Below are 8,838 nucleotides of genomic sequence, written 5' to 3' on the forward strand. Positions count from 1 at the left end.
TCCCGCCTCCCTTCCGCTCAGGCCGCGCTTCCGGAGTGAAGACCCCGCCGCGGGCGGCGCCGGGAAATCCGCCACCATAGAGAGGGAGTGGCTGGCTCCCGTCGGAGGTGAGGGAGTCCTCCAGGTGCTAGAGAGGACTGCAGGGTACCATAGAGGCTGCGGCGGGCCGTAGAGCGCCCGCAGCAGGTAGAGTTAGGGTCCCTAGCGGGGATGGCGGAGCGGCTTGAGTTTATCGGTTCTGTCAGAGGGGGCAGGGGTACCGAGCTCGGTGAACCTCACCCTCCGCCCCCCGGAGCGGGGAGGGGCTGACGTCGGAGTGCAGGTCTGATGCAGAGAAGGAAGCACGTCCTCAAACTGAAGTTCTCAGATGCATGTAACCCCACCTGGGCCGCCTAAAATCACCCGTGTCCAGGGCCCACTTCGCACCAAATAAATGAGAATCCCCGAGGCTAGGACCCAGACATCGGTATGTCGTGGGAGTGTGTAATTTCCTCGGTTCTGTCTCGTCAGCAAGAATTTGAAGCGACGGAGGTTAAAACCCTTGGATAGCTCCGTGTTACAGTTCTGTTTTATTTAGAAAATAAAGGAAAATACATCTTCCAGGCGTGAGGGAATGCCGACCCAAACGGCGCGAAGACGGGGGAGAGACAGCGCCCCAGCCCTTAGGCTCCTCTTTTTATATGTTTTTTCCCTCCCCTGGGCCTGCCCTATGTAAATTGGGCTCGCCAGGAGTGCTGTTTGTTCTACCTGAGGGCCTCACTCTGGTCCTCAGACCTTCCTTTGTTCTGTTTTCTTGGGCTTTCCCATTCCTTGTGTTTTAGCCACCGCCATTCTGGGCTCCTTTTTCCTGTTCTAACTACGTAACAGGTCCATTGTAGAATTCCCCTGCGATTTCCCTGTGCGGGCAGGTTTGAGAGCCAGAGTTCAAGAGGGCTTTCGGGTGAGTACAGCTGTGCGGAGATCCCTGAACTGTCTCTGGGGTTGCAGAGACCAGCGAGGCGCCTTCTTATAGAAAGAGGAGTCAAGTATACAGTATGTTTTATTCACCTCCTGTTAGATTCCCCCACAATCACAGACAACTACCCAATCTGATCACACGGACCACAGGCTTGTCTAAATGAAACTAAGCCATGCCATGTGGGGCCACCCAAGACGGACAGGTCATGGTGGAGAGGTCTGACAGAATGTGGTCCACTGGAGAAGGGAGTGGCAAACCAGTTCAGTATTCTTGCCTTGAGAACCCCATGAACAGTAGGAAAAGACAAAAAGAAAGGACACTGAAAGATGAACTCCCCAGGTCAGTAGGTGCCCAATATGCTACTGGAGATCAGTGGAGAAATGACTCCAGAAAGAATGAAGGGATGGAGCCAAAGCAAAAACAACACCCAGTTGTGGATGGGACTGGTGATAGAAGCAAGGTTTGATGCTGTAAAGGGCAATATTGCATAGGAACCTGGAATGTTAGGTCCATGAATCAAGGCAAATTGGAAGTGGTCAAACAGATGACAAGAGTGAACGTTGACATTCTAGGAATCAGCGAACTAAGATGGACTGGAATGGGTGAATTTAACTCAGATGACCATTATATCTATTACTGTGGGCAGGAATCCCTTAGAAGAAATGGAGTAGCCATCATAGTCAACAAAACAGTCCGAAATGCAGTACTTGGATGCAATCTCAAAAACGACAGAATGATCTCTCTTCGTTTCCAAGGCAAATTATTCAATATCACAGTAACCCAAGTCTATGCCCCAAAAAGTAACACTGAAGAATCTGAACAGTTCTATGAAGACCTACAAGATCTTCTAGAGCTAACACCCAAAAAAGATGTCCTTTTCCTTATAGGGGACTGGAATGCAAAAATAGGAAGTCAAGAGAAACACCTGGAGTAACAGGCAAATTTAGTCTTGGAGTACAGAATGAAGCAGGGCAAAGGCTAATAGATTTTTGCCAAGAGAACACACTGGTCATAGCAAACACCCTCTTCCAACAACACAAGACTCTACACATGGATGTCACCAGATGGTTGACACCAAAATCAGATTGATTATATTCTTTTTAGCCAAAGATGGAGAAGCTGTATACAGTCAGCAAAAATAAGACTGGGAGATGACTGTGGCTTAGATCATGAAATCCTTATTGCCAAATTCAGACTGAAATTGAAGAAAGTGGAGAAAACCACTAGACCATTTAGATATGATGTAAATCAAATCCCCTATGACTATACAGTGGGAGTGACAAATAGATTTAAGGGACTAGATCTAATAGAGTGCCTGATGAACTATGGATGGAGGCTCCTGACACTGTACAGGAGACAGGAATCAAGACCATCCCCAAGAAAAAGAAATGCAAAAAAGCAAAATGGCTGTCTGAGGAGGCCTTACAAATAGCTGTGAAAAGAAGGAAAGCGAAAAGCAAAGGAGAAAAGGAAAGACATACCCATTTGAATGCAGAGTTCCAAAGAATAGCAAGGAGAGATAAGAAAACTTTCCTCAGCGATCAGTGCAAAGAAATAGAGGAAAACAATACAATGGGAAAGACTAGAGATGGCTTCAAGAAAATTAGAGATACCAAGGGAACATTTTATGCAAATATGGGCTCAATAAAGGACAGAAATGGTATGGACCTAACAGAAGCAGAAGATATTAAGAAGAGGTGGCAAGAATACACAGAAGTACTGTACAAAAAAGAGCTTCACGACCCAGATAATCATGATGGTGTGATCACTCACCTAGAGCCAGACTTCCTGGAATGTGAAGTCAAGTGGGCCTTAGAAAGCATCACTATGAACAAAGCTAGTGGAGGTGATGGAATTCCAGTTGAGCTATTTCAAATCCTGAAAGATGATGCTGTGAAAGTGCTGCACTCAATATGCCAGCAAATTTGGAAAACTCAGCAATGGCCACAGGACTGGAAAAGGTCAGTTTTCATTCCAATCCCAAAGAAAGGCAATGCCAAAGAATGCTCAAACTACCGCACAATTGCACTCATCTCACACGCTAGTAAAGTAATGCTCAAAATTCTCCAAGCCAGGCTTCAGCAATACGTGAACCATGAACTTCCAGATGTTCAAGCTGGTATTAGAAAAGGCAGAGGAACCAGAGATCAAATTGCCAACATCCTCTGGATCATCGAAAAAGCCAGAGAGTTCCAGAAAAACATCTATTTCTGCTTTATTGACTATGCCAAAGCCTTTGACTGTGTGGATCACAGCGAACTGTGGAAAATTGTGAAAGAGATGGGAATACCAGACCACCTGACCTGCCTCTTGAGAAATCTGTATGCAGGTCAGGAAGCAACAGTTAGAACTGGACATGGATCAACAGACTGGTTCCAAATAGGAAAAGGAGTACGTCAAGGCTGTATATTGTCACCCTGCTTACTTAACTTCTATGCAGAGTACATCATGAGAAACGCTGGGCTGGAGGAAGCACAAGCTGGAATCAAGATTGCCGGGGGGAATATCAATGACCTCAGATATGCAGATGACACCAACCTTATGGCAGAAAGTGAAGAAGAGTTAAAGAGCTTCTTGATGAAAGTGAAAGAGGAGAGTGAAAAAGTTGGCTTAAAGCTCAACATTCAGAAAACTAAGATCATGGCATCCTGTCCCATCACTTCACAGGAAATAGATGGGGAAAAAGTGCAAACAGTGTCAGACTTTATTTTGGGGGGGCTCCAAAATCACTGCAGATGGTGATTGCAGCCATGAAATTAAAAGACGCTTACTCCTTGGAAGGAAAGTTATGACCAACCTAGATAGCATATTCAAAAGCAGAGACATTACTTTGCCAACAAAGGTCCGTCTAGTCAAGGCTATGGTTTTTCCAGTGGTCATGTATGGATGTGAGAGTTGGACTATAAAGAAAGCTGAGCACAGAAGAATTGATGCTTTTGAACTGTGGTGTTGGAGAAGACTCTTGAGAGTCCCTTGGACTGCAAGGATATCCAATCACTCCATCCTAAAGGAGATCAGTCCAGAGTGTTCATTGGAAGGACTGATGTTGAAGCTGAAACTCCAATACTTTGGCCACCTGATGGGAAGAGCTGACTCGTTGGAAAAGACTCTGATGCTGGGAAGGGTTAGGGGCAGGAGGAGAAGGGGATGACAGAGGATGAAATGGTTGGATGGCATCACCGACTCAATGGACATGGATTTGGGTGGACTCCGGGAGTTGGTGATGGACAGAGAGGCCTGGCGTGCTGTGGTTTGTGGGGTCGCAAAGAGTCCGACACAACTAAGCGATTGAACTGAACTGAAGTAGATGCCCCAGACCATCTCTTCATAAAGATGATTAGGCAGCCATTGCAGCTGCCACCAGAGCCATCCTAGCATGTTTGGGTGAAGAAGAAGGGTATTTGTGAGTGTGTGTGAGTGTGAAGGGTATTAGTTGCTCAGTCATGTCCAATTCTTGGCAACCCCATGGACTGTAGCCCACCAGGCTCCTCTGTCTGTGGGGATTCTCCTGGCAAGAATACTGGAGTGTGTTGTCATACCCTCCTTTAGGGGATCTTCCCAACCTAGGATCAAACCCAGGTCTCCCACACCACAGGCAGATTCTTTACCGTCTGATCCACCAGGGAAACACAAGAATACTGGAGTGGGTAGACTATCCACTCTCCAGGGGATCTTCCCAACCCTGGGATGGAATCTGGGTCTCCTGCATTGCAGGCAGACGCATTGTCTGAGCCACCAGGGAACAAGACAATGTGCTTCTCTGCATGCCTGTCTCCTGCTCCCTGCCCTCCTCCCCTGACCCCAAGAAAAAATCCACCTCAATCCTGGATACTTCAAGGGACATCCCAGTGAACGAAATTTAAAGATGCAAGTTAATGATGCAAGGGTACACTGCCTGTAGGAGAAGGTGGGCCAGACAATTTATGTGGTTGGTCACGATGTACTTTCCTGGGAAAGCCATGATTTTAAACATTGGGTCTCATTACAGCACTGCTGTAAGGACTCAACCTCTGCTAAACCCTATGCCCTGATACTTTAAAATTGAGGTATAGGACTTCCCTGGAGGCACAGTGGATAAGAATCTGCCTACCACTGCAGATAGCACGAGTTCAATTCCTGGTCCGGGAAGATTCACGTGCCTTGGAGCAGATAAGCCCTGAGCCACGCCACAGAGCCTGCACACCTACAGCAGATGCTTTGCAACAGAGAAGCCACTGCAATGAGAAGCCCGCACACCGCGATGGATAGGAGCCTACCCTCTCTGCAACTAGAGAAAGCCGGCATACAGCAACAAAGACCCAGGGCAACCAAAAATGAATAAATTTTTTAAGCTGAGGTATAAAATTCAGACAGTAAAGTAATAACATGCAGAATCTTAATTTTTAAACAGATATTCATTTTTATAACCATTACCCAGATCAAGATACAAAATACTTCCAGCACCCTAAAAAGTTATCTCATGTCCCTTCCCAGTCAATATCCCCTCTCTTGCAGTGAACCTCTATTCTGACTTCTATCAGCATCAGTTAGTTCTGCCTACTCTTGAACATCATGTAAGCAAAATTATACATTACTTTCTGTTTGTGCCTCACCTCTTTAGCTCAACGTAGCATTGGTGAGATTTCAGCCATACTGTCGTGTGTATCTCTTATGCATTTTTCTTTATTGCTGTCGAGTGTTTGATTGTATAAATCAGCTGTAATGCATTTATCTATGCTCCTGTTGATGAACTTGTGGGTTGTTTCCAGTTTTGTCTATTGAGATAATACTGTGATGTATATTATTGTACATATGTGATCCTGGTTTTTGCTTTTGAAAACATTATAAATATATGGAATATTAAGAAATTACATGGAAAAGAAGATGGGTTCTTGCAAGAAGAATCTGCTCCCTAGACGGGACTTTTTTAAATCAGATTTTATGAATGATTGTGTAACTGTATGATTCCATTTAAACCACATTCTGAAAATGACAAAATTATAGCGATGAGAGAAAAGATTAATGAGATTGCCTAGGGTTAGATTTGGTGGGGAGAGGGAGGGAAGTGTGCCTAAGGGAATAACACAAGGCAGATCTTTGTGTGGGTGAAATGGTTCCATGTCCTGATTGTGGGTGGAGGTTTTATACAAATCTAAGCTGTCATAACACCATACAAGCCATGATATCCAGGCCAGCTTCCTTGTTTTGATATTGCATAAGTTATGTAAGATTTGGCTTTCATGGATAAATCTTAAGTAAAATGTAACCTTCAGTTCCCTTTCTGTACTACTTATGTAACTTCTATAAACCTATAATTATTTCAAAATGAAGTTTTAAAAATCATTATACAACAAACAGAAAAAATAGCGTATCTAATCCATGACAGTTGCTCAATAACAATGAAATGTTGCTTTCTTTTTGGAGTTTTATTTATTAGGGCAAAGTTTAAAAGTACAGAAGACATTTGCTGTGGGCGCTGCTCTCCTCTCCCCGCCACGGCGTGCGCTTGTCCACTGACCCCAGTGTGCTCCGAAAAGGGGGCTCCTCTGGCAGAAATGTCACTTTGCCTGCTGTGTTCAAGGCTCCCACTCGACCAGATAGTGTGAACTAGGTTCACACCAACTTGCGCAAAAGCAACAGACAGCCCTCTGCCGCCAGTCGATCAGCAGGTCATCAAACCCGTGCCGAGTGTCGGGGTACCGGCAGAGCTGTGGCTCGAATTCCCAGGGTTCCAGGTGGCGGGACTCCCCGTTCTGGCCAGGGTGCTTCTGGAAATACGTGTCGTGGGGGCCACCTGTTTGCACCAACCAGGACCTGACGACGTTGGCACCGCAGAGCGAGTACAGAGCAGCAGCGATGCTCCATCTGCTCTGCGCCAGCCACCCCGGCCTCGCCACTGCTGGTCATGCCTAAAGGTCATTGTGTAGGGGAAGCTCCTGAACTTCCTTTGGAGGCTGAAGATAAAGTTGAAGGCTATAAGAAGACCAAGCAGGCTGTTTTGCTTCTGAAGAAACTGAAGGCCCGGAATGACATCAGAAAGGTCTACGCCTCTCAGCGAATGAGAGCTGGCAGAGGTAAAATTAGAAACCCTCGCCGTGTCCAGCGCAGGGGACCCAGCCTCATCTGTAACGAAGACAGTGGTATCATCAGGGCCTTCAGAAACATCCCTGGAATTAATGGAAGCAAGCTGAACATTTTGAAACTTGCTCCTGATGGTCATGTGGGGCGTTTCTGCATTCGGACTTAAAGCGCTCTCCGAAAGCCAGATGAGCTGTATGGCACTTGGCATCAAGCAGCCTCCCTCAAGAGTAACTACAATCTCCCCCTGCACAAGATGCTCAATACAGACCTCAGCAGCCTCTTGAAAAGCCCAGAAATCCAAAGAGCACTCTGAGCACCACGCAAGAAGATTCATCGCAGAGTCCTGAGAAAGAATGCACTGAAAACCCTGAGACTCATGTTGAAGCTTAACCCACACGCAAAGACCACGCACCAGAATGCCCTTCTTCAACAGGCCAAGAACCAGAGTCCGTCCGGATAAGGCGGCAGCAGTACTAGACACCAAATCAGATGAGAAGGGGGTTCGGGGCAAGAAACCTGTGGTGGGAAAAAAGGCTGCAGGGCACCAAGAAACCAGCAGCTGAGAAGAAGCCCGCAGGAAAGAAGGCTACCCCAGAGGGAAAGAAGGCTGCTGCGCACACTTACGTTTGCTTATTCCATAAACACCAACTCATCTGGGGCAGCTGATTTTGAATAAAGACCTGAACAGAGAGGCAAGGAGAAACATGAAAAATAAGTAAATACAAGTCCGGAAAAGTGGGGAGCACGGCATACTGAATTCTCAGATGCTAATCACCCATCACCAGGACTTGACAGTTGTCAGCATTTAGCCGTATTTTCTCCATCTAACTGTATCTCTAACAGATGAGGTCTTTTTTCCACATTGCAATTTTCAGGCCCTTAAAGTTATAGACGTCTTCACACTAAGTACGGCTGGCAATCAGCAACATTGCACTGTTCAACCACTGGTACCCAAACCAGGCTTTCAGATCATGCCAGGCAGAAGCCCCTGAGTTTTCATTCCATATTTAAGCTAACTAAAGTATTTGCTCATTTAATATCTATCTAGTGAGCACCCCATCTGACCCAGGCAACTTGCTAGGCCCCAGGCATATAGCCATGAACAGGAAGGTAAAGCCCCTGCCCTACTGGAGCTTAGAGTCTAGAGAGAAACTCCAGTGATGAATGAGGTGATTTTGGATTTCAATAAATATACGAGAAGGAAATAAACTATGCGGAGATGATGGAGAGGAACTCAAGGTCATGGGAGGCCTCTAGGAGGAAATGACATTTCAGAGTAGAAGTCAGTCTTACAAAGGGCAGGAGGGGAACGGTGGTAGTCCCGAGAACGGAAAGGAGGCAATTTATTGAAGGAATTGGAAGGAGGCCAGGATGGCTGAAGTGGTGGGGATGGTGCGGGGGGAGGGTTGGGGGAGCCCCAGCTTTGTAAGTCACAGCCCCCCTCACGCATTCTCCGAAAGCAGTCCCCTTCTTAGACCACAGGACCCCTGGAGAAAGTAAAGAAAGATGTTCTGTTTTGGGGAGCAAAAATCTCAATTCAGTGCAAAAATTTGCTCTGAGCCTACCGTGTCCCGGTCACTTCAGCACAAAATAGAGCTCGGTTTGTATCATCTGGACTCGTGAGCCATCAGCTTGGACCCTCTCCCTTCTCTCTGCCCCTCCCCCACCCCATCCATCGGGGGGCCCCCAAGACAGGTCCGCATGGCAGCTGTCCACTCACCCCCTCCCTCACCAACCTCCTGCAGCTGCTTTAGTCCAAGGACGGGTAAAGGGACTGTTTAACAGAGGGTGGAGGGCAGGGAGGTGCAGGACCTGGGCTC

General features: G+C 46.7%; 1 pseudogene; it reads left to right on the forward strand.

The window, feature by feature from the left end:
- The first annotated feature begins 22 nt into the window (after positions 1 to 22).
- Positions 23 to 8,637, forward strand: LOC100139144 (large ribosomal subunit protein uL4-like; annotated as a pseudogene).
- Positions 8,638 to 8,838: the final 201 nt, after the last annotated feature.

The sequence above is a fragment of the Bos taurus genome, chromosome 15 (assembly GCF_002263795.3).
Source record: "Bos taurus isolate L1 Dominette 01449 registration number 42190680 breed Hereford chromosome 15, ARS-UCD2.0, whole genome shotgun sequence".
NCBI lineage: Eukaryota > Metazoa > Chordata > Mammalia > Artiodactyla > Bovidae > Bos > Bos taurus.